The following is an 18,908-nucleotide window of genomic DNA, read 5'->3' as shown; positions in this document are numbered from 1 at the left end:
ATGGATGTCAAAACCGCATTCCTGAATGGAGATCTTAGTGAAGATATCTACATGCAGCAGCCGCAAGGCTTCATTGCTGCTGGTCAGGAACACATGGTATGTAAACTTAATAGATCCATATATGGACTTAAGCAGACTTCTAGGAGTTGGAACATCCGTTTTGATTCTGCAATCAAAACGTTTGACTTTGAGCAGAATCCGGATGGGCCCTGTGTTTACAGGAAGTCCAGTGGGGATAAGATCACCTTTTTGGTGTTGTACGTGGACAATATCCTACTCATTGGGAATGATGTAGGAATGTTGACTTCGGTCAAGGTATGGCTATCACAGTAGTTCTCCATGAAAGATCTTGGAGAAGCTTCATACATACTGGGTCTTCGACTCTATAGAGATAGATCAAAGCAGATAATTGGATTATCCCAGGCTGCTTATATTGACAAAATTGTCAAGAGGTACAGCATGGAGAACTCCAAGAAAGGAAACGTTCCTTTCAGGCACAGAGTCACTCTCTCCAAGAAGATGTCTCCCAAGACTTCTGAGGAGATTGAGAGCATGAGAGACGTTCCCTATGCCTCAGCCGTAGGGAGCATCATGTATGCCATGCTGTGCACTCGCCCTGACATTGCTTAGGCAGTGAGTGTGGTAAGCAGATTCCAGGCAAACCCAGGGCAGGAGTATTGGACTGCTGTGAAGAACATACTCAAATACCTTCGAAGGACAAAAGAGTTTTGTCTGGTATTCGATGGTAGTTCACTACAATTTCTAGGGTATACCGATGCCGATTTCCAGTCGGATCCAGATGATAGAAAGTCTACATCTGGGTATGTTTTCACGATAGGATCGTGTGCTATTTGTTGAAAAAGCAGCAAACAGGGGTCCACTGCAGACTCCACAACCGAGGCCGAGTACATTGCCGCAAGTGAAGCTGCCAAGGAAGTCGTGTGGATGAAGAAGTTCATACACGAATTAGGAGCGATTCCATCCAACACATCACCCATCCCATTGTTGTGTGACAACAATGGAGCGATTGCCCAGGCTAAAGAGCCTCGGGCTCACTCGAAGTCAAAGCACATCGAGAGAAAGTACCATGTACTGCGGGAGATCGTTGGTAGAGGGGACGTCCTGATTCAGAAGGTAGCATCAGCGGATAATGTGGCAGACCCATTGACTAAGCCACTGACACAAAAGGTGTTTGAGAAACACGTGGAAAGTATGAGACTCCGGCTTGTACTAGATTGGACCTAAGTGCAAGAGGGAGCTGTTAGATAGTTTTTGTATGCCCTTAGCTTCAATCTGATTTGATGTACTTTTGTTATTTAGTGGAAATAAATAAAGTGCATGTTTGATTCATGTTGTTTGGTTTAATTCTGTGTAAAACCCTAAAATTGGACTTTTATAGAGACTCGTGTTTGTTTTAAATGTTCACAGCCGTTGGATAAGTCTGGGGAGATTTATCCTGCCAAGGCTGATACTGGTGTGCCACCAAGTGTTGGGATGGCCTGTCTCAGCCACCAGGGTAAGACCCGAGGCACATGCAGTATGGGATTACTTGAATCCTTGAACTAGACCAGATTTCCAGTATTGCCCTGGACCTTGGAGATAGATGGGCAAAACTAGAAAGTTACACCTGACCCCTAGACTCGATTATGACACTTCACTAGGTGTTGGATCAGGCTGTCTTTGATATGCCAATCAGTGAGATCCTTAGCGGGGATCAAAACCTGGGTATGTTGGGGTAGTTTGAGAATTCATCTGAGTGGGTGATCATAGTGACAGAATTAGCCACTTTGTCGGACAAAGGGTAATGATCGGGAATGCACTCTCTTTGATGGAAACCAAACTGCCGGCAGTTGATTTCAATCGTTGGAATTTTGTTTTGCAAAATTAATATTTTTATATATATATGTACGGTTTCAAATTGTTTGCAAATGGTTTTAATTCCCGGGATCCATGTGAGAGGAGAGTGCGGCACTGTTCCTTGCAGCCGAGGGAGAGGTCCTCTCTTGTCGGGCAGTGCTTGATCATTAAGGGCTGAGAGGTTAAGTGTAAGACCATTGAGGATAATACCTGATGGGCTAATCTTGCACCTGCCCACAGTCCCTGGGTTTTTATAAGATGGCTTGGCCCGGGGACCACTTAATGTAAGTGTTGGGCCCATAGGGTCCATATGATGGACTCAAGGGCTTCATTGAGTTTTTCAGTGAATTCAGCTGGGCCTTGTATTAAAGGCTGGGCTGAACCCATGTGGCTGGTGTGTAGATCAATGCTTGGGTCCCACGCCATACAAAGAAGCCCAACTAGGCAGCAGATTGGAAAGTAATTAGACACTGAACACTAAATGGGCCAGAAGCCCATTTCGAGGTGGGCTGATATGATCACCCATCCTTGGGGCGAATCTGAGATTAATGTTAGTAAAAGGATTGGGCCTTTAGCCTTATCCACTCTTGGAGACCAAATTCAAATTAGATTTGAATCTGGTAACCTCCTGATAAGATCAGGAGTAAGCTAACTTTATCTGCAGATAGGATTAAGATTATCCCCTATCCAAATACTGATTTGGATTGGGATAACTCCTAATTAGGAGGTTTCTTAATCAAGAAGAAAGGAGGAGAAACCCTAACAAAAGAAAGAGAGAATTACAACAGATTTTGAATCAAGAAAAATCGCAAGAAAGGTTCCTGTGAATTGAGATCAGATCTCATACTCCAGAAAAAAAAGGAAAAAAGGGAGTTCATCCTTTTGGCTTTACAGTTCTCCTCCTCTTTGAACTGGACCAGACTTCTAGTCTTGCCCTGGACCTTGGAGATTGATGGGCAAAACTGGAGAGTTACACCCGACCCCTAGACTCGATTATGATACTGCACTAGGTGTCGGATCGGGCTGTCTTTGATGTACCAATCAGTGAGATCCTTAGCGGGGGTCAAAACCTGGGTATGTTGGGACAATCCCAGAATTCATCTGAGTGGGTGATCATAGTGATAGGATCAGCCCCTTTGTCGGACAAAGGTAATGATCGGGGATGCACTCTCACTGTTGGAAACCAAGACTGCCGGCAACCGATTTCAACCATTGAGATTTGTTTTGCAAAGTATATTTTATATGAGATATAAAAGTATATATATTATGGTTTCTAAAATGTTTGCAAAAGGTTTTAATTCTCGGGATCCATATAAGTGGAGAGTGCAATACTGTTCCTTACAGCCGAGGGAGAGGTCCTCTCTTGTCGGGCAGTGTATGATCATTAAGGGCTGAGAGGTTAAGTGTAAGATCATTGAGGATAATACCTGATGGGCTAATCTTGCATCTGCCCACAGTCCCTGGGTGTTACAAGGTGGCTTAGCCCAGGGACCACTTAGGGTAAGTGTTGGGCCCATAGAGCCCATTTGATGGGTTTCAGGGGGTGCGCTGTCTTAACAGTGTATTCGACCAGGCCTTGTAACGAAGGCTGGGCCGAACCCATGTGGCTGATGTGTAGATCAATGCTTGGGTCCCACGCCATACAAGGAAGCCCAACTGGGCAGCAGTTAGGAAGGTTAAGTGAGCACATAAGTTTGATGGGCCTGAAGCTCATTTCGAACTGGGCTATTAATTTATTTAATTAAAGGGGCGAATTCTGAGATGGATTAGCAGATAGGATAGGGTCTTAATCCTATCCACTCAGAGAGTCCAGATCTGAATGTGATTCAGATCTAGAAACCTCCTAATGGGATTAGGATAAAGCTAATCTAATCTGCAGATAAGATAAGGGTTTAACCTTATCACTAGAGGAGAAGGCTGATCCAAATATGATTTGGATAAGCACCTCCTAATGGGATTAGGAGCTGATCTTTTCAAGGTAACAAAAAAGAATGAGGGGGCGGCAGCCTTTAGAGAGACCAAGAAACACATCAGATCCTCTTTAGTGCTGAAATCAAGAAGAGAGAATTCTGCACCCTGCGAATACTCTCTTGCCGCCTCCCTGCCCTTGCCGCCCTGTTTGCCAGTTCGATCTCCAGCTGTGGGAGAAGTCAAGATTGGATCTTGACATCAGTTCTTTGAGAAAGGATTGAAAAGGAAGTTGTGCTCACGTTCCATCCTGTTGTTTCTTGCGAAGGACAGAGTTCTTGGGGAAGAACACTGCTGATTCTGCTCCATCCTGCACTGCGCCATCTTTAGTGGGAGCAGTCTTTGGATCCTTCCTTGGGCGTGAACACCTTCGTTGGGAGATATTACTTCTCCGTATCAGGTATTATTCTCTCCCATTCCTTTTGGTTCAGATCTGGTTCAGTTTAAGGTTCAAGATTGATCCTTGAAAATATGATTTTCTAAATAGGGAATGTGATTCCCAGTTGAAGGGAGAGAAAATTTTTTGAAATTAGCCCCTTATTCCGCAATCTTTGGGCGTCCATGGGATGGATCTCTCAACCCTTCAACAATCCATGTGAGATAGTACCTTTCAGGTAGCGAAGGATTTGCTTGACAGGTGTCCAGTGAACAATGGTGGGAGCTTTGAGAAATTGGCAGACTTTGTTTACGGAAAAACAAATGTCTGGCTGAGTTAATATCACATATTGGAGCGCACCAACAATGCTCTTGTAGAATGATGGATCAGAGAGAGGATCACCCTGTGAGGAGTGTAGTCTTGTGCTAGTAGCCATTGGGGTAGGAGTCGATTTGGCTTCATGCATTTGAGTGCGAACCAGCATATCTACAATATACTTGTGTTGTGACAAATGAAGGCCAGACGAAGAGCGAGTCAGTTCAACGCTTAAGAAGTAATGTACTGGCCCAAGATCGTACAAGGCAAACTGGGATGCTAAATCGGCTATAAGAGAGGAAATAGAAGCGGAGCTAGAGCCCATAATCAAAATCTCATCGACGTAAACAAGGAGGAGTAGATATTCATCCTTAGTGCATTGAAGAAAAAGAGAGGAATCAGCTCGTAATTCAATAAACCCCAAGACGAGAAGTTAATCACGTAGTCTAGTGGACCATGCCCATAGGGCTTGCTTAAGTCCATATAAACTTTGATTTAGCCAACAAACAAAGGAAGGATAATGGGGATCAAAGAACCCAATGGGTTGTTCCATATACACTTCATCAGTCAAGATATTCTGTAGAAAGGTGTTACTAGCATCCAATTGATGAACACCTCAGTGAGAAGAGAGTGCAAGAGAGAGCACGGTGGGGATAGCGATAGGCTACACAACGGGACTGAATGTTTCATCATAGTCCACTCATGCCTCTTGACTGTATTCCTTAGCAATAAGACACGCTTTGAAACATTCAATAGTGCCATCTAACCACCTCTTGATTTTATAGACCCAACGGTTGCCAATAATGTTCTTGTTAGGAGGGGGAGGAACCAACAACCAAGTGTTATTGGATAGTAAAGCTTTATACTTGTCTGACATTGCTAGGACCCATCGAGGGTCTTTTTGGGCTTGAGAATAATAGTTTGGTTCTGTCTTAGTGAGTGTGCTAGTATGTAATGCATAGCGTGGATTTGATTTAAGAACCCCACGCTTGGACCGAGTCTCCATAGGATGAGTGGAGAGCATAGTAGGAGAATTCCTAAGAGAGGGAGTAGCAACTATAGTAGGAGGTGGTTTAGGCGGATGAACGAGAGGTGCAATCTTAGAGGAGGGTGGAGCTGCAACCAGCGGCAAAGGAATGCTGATAAAGGTGGGCCAAAGTGGTGTGGGCCCAAGAATTAAGGGCACAATGAGTGGAGATGATGTGTTCCTTAGTAGAAGCAGTAGCAAACGGAAAGTGCCCTTCATTGAAGATAACATTATGAGAGATATATAATCGGCCTGTTGGTAAGTGAAGGCATTTATAGCCTTTATGATGAAGACTATAGCTCATAAAAACACATTCAGCATAACGATATTCCAACTTAGAATACGTGTACGGTCTTAGGTATGGATAACATGAGCAGCCAAAGACCTTGAATAAAGTTTAATCAGGAGGTGTGCTAGATAATTTTAACCAAAGAGAAGCCATAGAAAGAGTTGGAGTAGGTAGTCTATTTATGAGGAAGACAACAACTTCAAAGGCATCATACCACCTGCTTTGAGGGATAGAAACTGTAGCCATGAGAGTTAATCCTGTTTCTACTATGATACAGTGTCAACATTCAATAGCACCATTTTGTTGGTGCGTATGTGGACATGAACGTCGGTGGAAGATCCCCATAGAATGAAAAAGCATCAATAAGAGGCTTATATTTTGTGCCTTCATCAGTTTGAATAACTTTGATTTTGCAATCTAATAAATTTTCAATTTGATTTTTGAAAGATAGAAATAAGGATGGTGCCTGAGATTTAGCAGTCATAGGAAAAATTCAAATAAATTTACTAAAGGCATCCACAAAAGATAAATAATATTTGAATCCTTAACTGAAGTGGTAGGGGCAGGACCCAAAGCACAAGAAACTATTAATCCCAATGGATTTGTAACAATTGAATTATTGGAAAAGAAAGGAAGAGAATGTGCTTTCCCTCTAGGACATGCCGTACAAAAGAAAAAGGATTTATTAAAAATAGGTAAACCATATTTATAAATAATATGAGAAGTAATTTTATGATTATGATGACCCAATCGCAAATGCCAAATATCATTGGAGGTACATTCTCCAATCAAGGCAGTAAGACTATTGGAAACAGATTGCACCTTGCATAAATCATCTTTAATTGGTCATTTGAAGAGATTCTTCCCCGTCATCCAATCCTTTACAAGAAAACGAGAGGCATCACACTACAGGAAAGTGATGATTTAATGGCATTTTTCTTAGTGGCATTTATATAAGCGCTACTATATGTTATTTTTAATGGCATTTTTAATAAATGCCATTATATCCATATCAAAAATGCCATTATATACAATTTTAAGTTCCAATTAGTAAAATGCCGTTAAAAATATATTAAAATTACCGCTAAAAATATGGTTTTTAAGTGGCATTTATTTTGATTTTTGTGTATTTTTTTTTTGGTAAACATTTGGGGAGGGTGTTGGAAACATGAATTTTAAGAGATAGATGGAAACCCCTATCTGAAGATCCTATATGTCTTTCTAGTCCAATCCTAGAAAAATGCCACCAATCGAAAGGCGTAGCAGAGGAGGACTTCTCTTCCCATCATCTTTGCGTCGTACCTTGTCGTAGATACCCCCTGCCATTAATCTTCAGTTCAAAGGCCAAACTGAAATGCCATTGCCATTGTCAGAAAGAAATCATCCGAGTTGATATCAGTTCAACATTCTAAAGCTCTAAGAGGTAAGCCCTTTACCACATCCTTTCTGTTTTGATTGAAGTTATGTTTATTACTTGAATAGGCAGCTTGTTAGTTGTGTTAATTTTGGTTTTAAATTTTAGTACACAATTTTTTAAATGAAGAACCCTTTTTTTTTCTTTGTTTTACTTTTATTGGTAATGAGCGATTAATTTCTTCATATCTTGAGTATTTAGATTAGGTTTATTTATTTTTTGGTAAAGGATTTTTTCGATTGATTGATTTTTTTTATTTTATTTTATTTTATTTAAGGAATGACCACCTCCTACTAACTAAAGGGCAACCACACCCAATGCTTTGTTTGGGATCCACTGTTTGTGATAACATTGAGTTTGTTTTCTTGTAAGATAAGATAAAATTGAATTTTATTTTCTATTTATTTTCTTTTTTCTTTTTCATAAAAAAATCTAAGAGATTGAGAATATTGGTTGTTCGATTGAAATCCAACAATGGTTGTATTTTATTGTTCCAAATAGATCCTTGATATTCATTTATCCAGCTGTGGATTTTGGGCACCAGTAGCAACTAGCTCTTTAAACTTGTATGTCAAAGATTCAACTTGTTAGTCATATAAAGTTTGCATTGTTGAATTTAGATGAAAAAAAAACACTGGCCATAGACAGAGGGTCATTTAGCTAAATGAATATAAATTGAAACAGGCTTATACTATCCACTAAAGTAGTGATTTCAACCCTAAAGAGCAGGGAGTTCTTCATTTCAACTTCAATTTGTGCTGTCTCACCTCAAGTTTTATCACATTTTGTTGTTGTTTTCTTCTGGTTTGATATTTTCGTTGCATCACTGTTCCATCATAAACTTTTACCTAGTTTGGTTTTGTTTGGAGCATGTTACACTTTATTTGATTCATTTATAGGAAAAGCGCAAAAGGAAAGTGCAAAGTTAAAGCAAATCCTAAAATCTATTTTTTTCTTGGACGTTGAGTAGTTGCTATAGGCATTGGGGAGTTATTGCATATGGTATTATTAGTGGAAACTAAAGGGTATGCTTTTATGTTCTACAAATAATTTTAACCTTTTTAAAGGGCAAAATGATCTCAACTTAGCTAAGGTTGAACCAATGAACTATTACTTTAGGTAATACTAAGGTAACATTATTTTGATGTATGTGGGTTTCATATAGAAACCCTAGAGTAGGTTTGAGGGTGGTTTCAATATAACTCAAGTCTTGGTTATTGTATGTTCTACAAACTTTAGAAAGAGCCAAATGTTTCTTGAGGGATTTAATGTCATTGAAGGAGCATATTTATGAAGCTCTACTTATCAGAACCTGCCCCATTGCCATCCCTACTTATCATTCTATCTAGAAAATGTAGGAAGTGTCCTTTTCTTGGGAAGAAGAGCACACTTTTGTCAACCATCAATTTTAATCCTTGAATTAGAGCCAACATTTCAGCCCTTAAAAGAGTAACCATATGTAAATGGGGAAGTGAAAGCAAATATATGTGAATCATACTAAAGTGCTTCAAGTATACTCAACAATTCAAGCATGTGAAAGTTTCAATTTGTTTATTTTTCTCTGAGTTGCATTACCTCTGAAGTAGTTATGGTGATGTTAAACATCTTTCATTCCTAACCATGGGAGATTGGGTCCTCTGCTTCTGTAAGGGCCCCCTTGAGGCAAGCTGATGCAGGGAGAGTAGGGGAAGAGATAAATTAGAGAATGAAGATGATCAGAACAAGGAACAAGTTGTAAGTTCTGTAACAAGCCTTTCAAATTGATAATATGGATTGTAAATAAACCAAAAGTCCCTTTACAGATCTGCGTTTTTCTTTATATAAACTAAAGAAACTTGCATCCCAAGCAGCAAACTAACAACAAAGGACAACAAAACATTAAGCTATCTAAATAACAAAAAGGCCCTCATGGAAAACAAAAATAACAAAAGACCCCTTGGTTACAATTTCCGTGAACAATAACAGTAACCCATGAGCAGTGTTGCTACAGCTTATTACCTTAAGTTTTAATAAAATCTCGAATTATTTATCAAAAAAACGTTTAGTTTTTGAGATCACCTTGATTCATTGAGGCAACAGAACCCACCATGATTGATAAATTCGATTGTCCAAGGAATAGATTAATTTCCTTTTTTCTATCTTTTTTTAATCTGCAGTGGCCCCTAAATGGACCAGCTTCAAAAGAGACTTATCTCCCATGGGGCTAAGTACTGAGTAGAGAGCTCTCACCTACAGTCAACAGGTTGGAATTATTTTTGGCCTAATGGTATTGCCAGGTAACATTTTACTATTGCCAATTGACAATTCCACAAAGTACTTTGTACTTTGTGAAACATTATGGATGTTATGGATGCTATCGAACAATTGGGGATGCTCTTGGTTCAAGTGTTGCTTGGCTAACTTCATTGGTAAGTTTTTTTTTTTTTTTTTCATTGAAGTTTAGTTTTTTTACTTTTTTTAAACCTTTGATTTACTGATTTTTATTTTCTTTTTATAGGTTTTAGACATGTGATCTTTGGACAAATATGTACTAGGAAAAGTTTTTGGTTCAACAACAAAGCAAGTCTACTTTCTCTCATTTTATCACTTATTGGAGCTACTCCTTGGTTCCTTTGTTTGACTTCATTTCTGAGTCTATTACGATGCCATACACATTTTTGCCATAGTTTCTAGATGGAACCTTTACATGGTGTAGAGAACACTGATGTGGGCCCCACTGTGTTTGTAGGACAGTATGTGTAATTATTTGTTTCAGTCATGGTAGTGTTAGTTGGTGGTCAGTTTGTTATTTCAGTTATTATTTATTTCAGTTTTTTATTTGCTTTATTTGTCATGTAAGTACTAAGGGCAGCTCTGTCCTTTTCCTTATGTATTGAACATAACCTATAAATACTAAGAGAGTGGTGGTGGCAGATCATTCTGAATCTGTCCCTTTTTTCAACCTTTGTTTCTCCAGTTCTTCTCCTCTCTTTTCTTCTTTTCTCTTTCTTTTCTTCTACTTTTCCTAATCTGAAATCTATTAGGGTTCAAGGCTGATTGTAGTCTTGAACGTCTACTTGGTATCAGAGCCTATCTATCTAGGGTTTCTCATGTGAGTCTAGTCCAACCGACCACATGATAACTATCTAGGGCTAGAAGTTTATGAAGAAGTATACATTTGCTGATTCTTGGAGGTTACCAGAAGATGTTCGCAGCTGTTGAAGACTTGCAACGGCTTGCAGAGTGTTGGTAATCAGGAAGAATCAGAGAAGGCTAGGGTTCAGGCAAACTTGGAAGGTAGCGAACAACATTCTCTGGGTAAGTCTTATTTATTTTCTAGAGATTGCTATCAGTCAAGATATGTTGGACCTATCTAGAAGAAGTAGGTGAACTATTTTAGGGTTTTCTCCCAGAGGTGATCAGTTTTAGGGTTTCACATTGACCATACGACAAAACCTAACTATACGGACTGCTTGGAAAGTGTGGCTGAGCACTTATTTCAAACCTACGATTGAAACCCTAATTCTGTTCCAGCATCTCAGATTGCTCTCTAAGTTGGTTTCAGACCTATTTTTGGTTTCGAGCTCTTTTAGGGGGTGAAAACTTGTACAAACTGCTTGGTACTGTGATTGCTGATTGGTTTCAGATCAGACCTGCATTGATTCCATACTGATTTCTGATTGTGACCGATTGTCCAAGTGCTGTTTTCTGTTGTAGTGACCCTAACAGTTCGTACCTACTGATTCTTGACCAAAGATGGAGTTTAAAAATCAGAGAGAATGTAGTTTTGGAAACAACAATTATGGTAGTATATCTGAAACTGAGTTTTAGATTACAACTATGAGATTTGACGGGTCAAACTACTTAGAATGGGCTCAATCAGCCTTAATGGCTATTGGGGGAAGGGGAAAACTGGGCTACCTCTTGGGAGATGTGAAAGAACCTTCCAAGGAGGACCCAATGTATACCAAGTGGGTTCAAGAGAACTATTTGGTTATGGCATAGTTGTGTAATTCTATGCAGCCACATATCAACCGAAATTACTTGTGGGCCAAGACAGTTAAGGAGATATGGGATGTTATGAAAGAAACCTATTCCTAACCCCTTAATATTGCAAGAGCCTATGAACTGAAGTGTGAAGTGAATAGTCTTAAACAAAGAGAGAAATCAATTTCTATCTACTTCTCTACTTTGAAATCCCTGTGGCATGAGATTGATCACATAGAGACTCTTGAGTGGGAGAGTCCCAGAGATGCACAGACTCATAGAAAGTAAGTCGAGAAAAATAATGTGTTTGAATTTCTGGCTGGCCTGAATTCAGAATATGACATTGTGCGGCAATAGACACTGACCAGAGATAGTGTGACCCTTTCTCAAGCATACTCTCTAGTGCATAGTGAAGAGACCAGGCGGAAAGTCATGATGCAACATCTGCCTCTTTCCCCAGCCCTAACAGCTATTAAACCTAAGTCAGGGGGTGATCCAAAAAGGGACAAGAAGGAAGATAAATGAGACATGTTATGTGAACATTGCAAGAAACCCAAGCACACAAAAGATACTTGTTGGAAGCTGCATCCTCATTTGGTCCCAGCAAAACTGAGAAATAAGAAGGGTAATGCTCATGTGGCTATGAATATTGATTCAGCATCCTCGTCAGGCACAAAAGGCACGCCCCTAGAGACCTTAGCTGCAGTTTGGGATGCCCTAATACAGTTGAAAAAGGAAGTTGGGAGTTCAAATCAGCCATCTCAGTCACCAATGGCCCCTACCACATCTGCCTTTGCACATTCAGGTATTCGAGCCTCAGTTTACCATGCTTTAGCTCCAGGTAATACTGAACACTGTTGGGTAATAGATTCAGGTGCATCTGACCATATGACTAGCTTGCTATCATTGTTCACTACTTATCACTTGTCCTCCGGTAGAGATAGAGTATCCACTGCTGATGGCTCTCTTATTCCCATTTCTGGCAAGGGTGACATAAAGTTATCGGATACTATCTCTTTATCTTCAGTCTTGCATGTTTTTAAGCTTGATACTAACCTGCTTTCAGTCAGTAGTATTACCAAACATATGAACTGTTCAATAACCTTTTTCCTTGACCGATGTGTTTTTCAAGACTTGGAGATGAGGAAGGTGATTGGGACTGGCCGTGAGACGAATGGAATCTATCTGTTCGGAGAGAGTTCTCGTTGGGATGAGCCAGTGGATAAGAAGTCCTTTGTTTCTCAGCTTGTGAGTTCGGTTATGCTTTGGCATAACCGATTAGGTCATTTATCTTTTTGGTCCTTGAAGAGTCTGTTTCCTGCTTTATTTGAGTCTGTTGAGTTGTCAAAGTTGAGATGTGAGAGTTGTGAGCTTGCCAAACATTGTAGAACATCTTATTCTTTGAGTAATAAAATGAGTAATTATTCTTTTGATATTGTGCATACTGATGTTTGGGGCCATATCACATCCCTTCTATGGGTGGGTACAGATATTTTCTGTTGTTTGTTGATGACCATACCCGTTTTTCTTGGGTCTACCTTATGCGTTTTTGAGATGAGGTTCCTACTCTAACCCAAAACTTTCATTAGATGATTCTAACCCAGTTTGGGGCCAAGATCAAAGTTCTTAGATCTGATAATGCAAATGAATACTTTGCTAAGCCATTGACCTCTTACCTCCATCATGGAGTTATTCACCAGAGCATTTGCCCTCATACAACATAGTAGAATGGAGTTGCCGAAAGGAAGAATAGGTACATCTTGGAGGTGGCTGGAAGCATTATGTTTATGAAAGAATGGTAGGATCCATCGTATGGACGCCATAAAGATTGCGGAATGGGTGGGCGAATTTCAAAAATTTTCTTACCTTCTTCCAACTGGGAATCATATTCCCTAATTTAAGAATACAGTATTCAAGGATCCTACTTGAACCATAATCGAACAAGATCTAAACCAAAGATAAGGGAGGAATTATACCTGATCCAGAGAAGCAGTATCTTCCAAAGTTGGTGTTCACGCCCAAAGAGGACACCAAGATCCGCTCCTGTTGAAGATGACACAGCTGTATGTGGAACGGAACCAGCAGAGTGCGTCCTACACATTGAATCCTTCACAAGAATCCTCTGGAAACTCTGAGCACCAAATCTTTTCAGTTCTTTCTACAAAACTGATATCAAGAACTGGTTTTTTGATTTCTTTCCTTCAAAGATCGAATCTTGTCAGAAAAATGGTGGCGGCTGGAGAAGAACTTTTGAGATGAAGATGGCTGAAATTGCTTCTCTTCTCTCTGGAGTGTGTATGAGATACAATGTCAATTCGCAAGATGATTTCTTGCACACAAACCCTATGTTCAAATTCTGTTCTTGTTTTCTTAGGGTCTCCCATCTTTTCTTCTTGATTAAGAAACCTCTTAAGGAGGAGTTATCCCAATCCAAATCAGTATTTGGATAGGGGATGATCTTAATCCTATCTGAAGATTAAGTTAGCTCACTCCTGATCTTATCGGGAGGTTACCAGATTCAAATCTGATTTGAATTTGGTCTCCCAGAGTGGATAAGGTTAAATGTCCAATCCTTTTGCTAACTTTAATCTCAAATCCGCCCCATAAATTGGTGATTATATCAGCCCAGTTCGAAATGGGCTTTAGGCCCATTAAGTGTTCAGTGCTTAAATAGTTTCCAACCTGCTGCCTAGTTGGGCTTCTTTGTATAGCGTGGGACCCAAGCACTGATCTACACACCAGCAACATGGGTTCGGCCCAGCCTTCATTACAAGGCCTAGCCGAATTCACTGAGAAGCTCAGTGAACCCCTGAGCCCATCACATGGACCCTATGGGCCCAACACTTACATTAAGTGGTCCCTGGGCCAAGCCATCTTATAAAAACCCAGGGACTGTGGGCAGGTGCAAGATTAGCCCATCAGGTATTATACTAAATGGCCTTACACTTAACCTCTCAGCCCATAATGATCAAGCACTGCCCGACAACAGATGACCTCTCCCTCAGCTGCAAAGAACAGTGTTGCACTCTCCACTCACATGGATCCCGAGAATTAAAACCATTTGCAAACATTTCAAAACCGTACAAATATATATATATATATATATATAAATTTTGCAAAACAAAATTCCAACGATTGAAATCAACTGCCGGCAGTTTGGTTTCCATCAAAGAGAGTGCATTCCTAATCATTACCTTTGTCCGACAAAGGGGCTGATCCTGTCACTATGATCACCCACTCAGATGAATTCTCAGACTGCCCCAACATGCCCAGGTTTTGACCCCCGCTAAGGATCTCACTGATTGGCATATCAAAGACAACCCGATCCGGCACCTAGTGAAGTGTCATAATCGAGTCTAAGGGTCAGGTGTAACTTTCCAGTTTTGCCCATCTATCTCCAAGGTCCAGGGCAATACTGTAAATCTGGTCCGGTTCAAGGATTCGAGTAATCCCATACTACATTTGCCTTGGGTCTTACCTTGGTGGCCGAGACAGGCCATCCCAACACTTAGCAGCACACCAGTATCAGCCTTGGCAGAATAAATCTCCCTAGACTTATCCAATGGCTGAGAACATTTAAAACTAACACGAGTCTCAATAAGTGTCCAATTTTAGGGTCTTACACAGAATTATACCAAACAACATGAATCAAACATGCACTTTATTTATTTATGCTAAATATCAAAAGTACATCAAATCAGATTGAAGCTAAGGGCATACAAAACTGTCCAACAGTTTATTTCCAATGTATCTATTCGCTTCTGGGGTGATGCCATCTTCACGGCAGTATATCTCATTAATCGGATTCCTTCCCAGGTTCTTGATATGAAAACCCCTTTTTCCCTTCTATACCAGACGAGGAGTTGTTTACCGTTCCCTTTAAAACCTTTGGTTGTACTTGTTTCGTTCAGTTTCTCGGGCCCCATCATTCCAAGTTTGACCGTAAGGCCTCCAAATGCATTTTCCTCGGCTATGCACAAAGTCAAAAGGGTTATTGCTGCTATGATCTTGTTTCGAGGAAAAGTTTGTCTCCATGGATGTCACTTTCTTTGAGGAGACACCCTTTTATTCTAGGGTTTCTCCTCAGGGGGAGAGTAGTGAGAGTGGGGATTTGTGCCTTTTTCTTCAAGGGGAGCGCAGTAGGAGTGGGGCTGTTCCTTTACCTATTCCATTGGGTGATGAAGGCTGTAATGGTGAGGGTGGTTAGAGGGATCAGGAGTTGAGAGTCTATCACAGGCGATGTAGGCAGGTTGATCCCAATCATCGGTAGTCCAGGCCAGCTCCAGTTCCTTCTATGGCTCCAAATCTAGGTATTACAATCCCAGAGCCCACTGAGACACCTTCTGTTAGACAGTTTTGTATGCCTTTAGCTTCAATCAAAATGATGTACTTTATGAGTTTATTGTAAATGAATAAAAGTGCATATTTGATTCATGTTCCCTTGGTATGTTTCTGTGTAATACCCTTAAACTGGACACTTAATGAGACTCGTGATAGTTTAGAATGTTCACAGCCAGTGGGCGGTCTGGGGAGATTTATCCTGATAAGGCTGTCACTATGGTGCCACCAAGTCGGTTGGGGTGGCCTGTCTCACCTGCTAGGGTGAGACCCTAGGCACGTACAGTGTAAGATAAATTGAATCTTTGAACTAAACCAGATTTCTAGTATTGCCTTGGACCTTGGAGATTAATGGGCAAAACTAGAATGTTACACCCGACCCCTAGACTCGATTATGATACTGCACTAGGTGTCTGATTGGGTTGTCTTTGATGTACCAATTAGTGAGATCCTTAGTGGGGGTCAAAACCTGGGTATGTTGGGACAGTCTAAGAATTCATCTGAGTGGGTAATCATAGTGACAGGATCAGCCCCTTTGTCAGACAAAGGTAATGATCGGGGATGCACTCTCACTGATGGAAACCAAGACTATCGGTAGCCGATTTCAACCGTTGAGATTTACTTTGCAAAGTATATTTTATATGAGATATAAAAGTATATATATTATGATTTCTAAAATTTTTGCAAGAATGTTTTAATTCTCGGGATCCATATAAGTAGAGAGTGCAACACTGTTCCTTGCAGCTGTATGATCATTATGGGCTAAGAGGCTATGTGTAAGACCATTGAGGGTAATACTTGATGGGATAATCTTGCATCTGCCCACAGTCCCTGGGTGTATTTACTGTGAAGCATAATGCTGATGGCTCCATTGAAAGGTACAAAGCCCGACTAGTTGCAAAGGGGTTCACCCAGACTTATGGTATAGACTACTTGGAGACCTTTGCCCCAATAGCCAAGATGACCACCATCCGAGTTTTGTTATCCCTTGCAGCAAGTCATTCTTGGCCCCTGTTCCAGATGGGTGTTAAAAATGCTTTTCTGAACGGAGACTTACAGGAAGAGGTCTACATGCGGTTTGCCTCCTGGATTCTATGATACAGAGACAGGTAAGACGGTTTGCCGACTGAACAAGGAATTGTATGATTTGAAGCAATCACCTAGAGCCTGGTTTGATAGATTCAGACTAGCCCTTGGAAAAATCGGTTATGTACTGGCCCAGTCAGATCATACACTGTTCATTAAGAGGGTGGACTCCTCTCTGACCCTGCTTGCTATGTATGTGGATGATATTGTAGTGACATGAAATAATAGTAGGGAGATTGAGTCCCTTAAACAGCTCCTTCATCAAGAGTTTGAGGTGAAAGATCTTGGTACACTACAGTACTTTTTGGGTATTGAGTTTGTTAGATCTAAACAAGGGATCTTTATCTCTCAGAAAAAATATGTTCTAGATCTGTTGGCGGAAACTGGAAAGTTAGGTGTTAAGCCTGCTGATACACCCATTGAACAGAATCACAAGATTAGTACAGAGGGCGGGGAGCCTTTTGAAGACAAAGTTATGTTTCAACGGTTGGTTGGAAAGCTCCTATTATCTTTGCCTCACTTGGCCAGCATAAGAACCAGTACATGCATTCCCCTAGAACTACTCATCTTCTTGTGGCAGGGAGAATATTAGCATACTTGAAGAGATGCCCGGGTAGAGGTATACTGTTCAAGAACAATAATCATATGAAGGTGGAGGTCTATACAGATGTCGATTGGGCTAGGAGTGCTGATGACAGGAGGTTTACCTCTGGATATTGTACCCTTGTGGGAGGTATCCTTGTCTCTTGGAGGAGTAAGAAGCAGAATGTTGTTTCCCGCTCTAGTGCTGAAGCTTAGTACAGGTCAATGGCTAACGGAGTGGCTGAAATTTTGAAGAGTTGGGTATTGATTATGAGAAGCCCTTGATGTTGTATTGTGATAATCAGGCAGCTATTAATATAGCCCACAATCCGGTGCAGCATGACAAAACTAAACACATTGAAGTTGATCGACATTTTGTGCGAGAGAGAGTCTCATCACAAGAAGTGTCTCCAGTATATCACATCCAACATGCAGCTCGCAGATATCCTTGGCAAGGCAATACCAAGGAAGAAGTTAGAGGCAGACCTATCCAAGTTGGGAATGATAAATATCTATTCCCAACTTGAGGGGCAGGGTAGAGAACACTGATGTGGGCCCTACATCTGTGGTCATAGGACAGTATGTGTAATTATTTGTTTCAGTCATGGTAGTGTCAGTTGGTGGTCAGTTTGTCATTTCAGTTTTTTATTTGCTTTATTTGTCATGTAAGTACTAAGGGCAGATCTGTCCTTTTCCCTATATACTGAACATAACCTATAAATACTAAGAGAGTGGCGGCGGCAGATCATTCTGAATCTGTCCCTTCTTTCAACCTTTGTTTCTCCAGTTCTTCTCCTCTCTTTTCTTCCTTTCTCTTTCTTTTCTTCTACTGTTCCTAATCTGAAATCTATTAGGGTTCAAGGCTGATCACCTACTGACACTACCATGACTAAAACAAATAATTACACATACTGTCCTACGAACACAGTGGGGACCACAGCTGTGGGGCCCACATCAGTGTTCTCTACACATGGTTCTGCCAAAAGGCTTAGTCTTTTATCTATTTCACCTGTATGATAATTGAATTCGCATTAGGTAATGGCCTCTTTCATAAATTTCTGATCACAAGAATAAAATCATCTCTTCTGCCATCTACAACAAGAAACAATCTCTTGGCCTTTTTGCCCAAGCATATGTTCTACAAGATCAGTCTCCTCTTATTAATATCACTCTATTGTCGTGGAAGAAGTAAAGAATGGGTCCGTTTGGTTCGCGATTGGAATTGGAATCAGAATGGGAATCCCTTGAAATTGGAATCGGAATGGTCTATTCCCCCTATCTGTTTGGTTCAGACAGAAATCGGAATTGAATTCCGATTGATGTTGTTTGGTTCGTTAAGAAGCTGGTATCGGAACCAGCCTGATTAGAATTCTTCAAAGCTTTTACTGAATAGAAATTTGGCAATTACTAAAACTGCACCAGGTTCCTGATTAGTATCCTAGAAACCCCTAAGAATAGAAAGAAAATAGAAAATCATCAAATAGTAATTAACTTAATCACTTTACCTAACACTTGCCTAAACAAATAGGGAATTATTAATTGTAGACCTAAAAAATAGAAAACTTACCATTGGTTTGAAAACATAAAAAAATATAAATTATGGATTTAGAAACTGTTGTCAGCTTCCAAATCTGGATGCTGCCATTGGTTCATCCTGCTCCTCACATATGTTTTAGTAGCTTTGGGATGC

This window comes from Nelumbo lutea, chromosome 4 (genome assembly GCF_056320005.1).
Source record: "Nelumbo lutea isolate HS-2025 chromosome 4, American lotus-T2T, whole genome shotgun sequence".
NCBI classification, from domain to species: Eukaryota; Viridiplantae; Streptophyta; class Magnoliopsida; order Proteales; family Nelumbonaceae; genus Nelumbo; species Nelumbo lutea.
Note: the sequence above shows the minus strand (reverse complement) of the source record.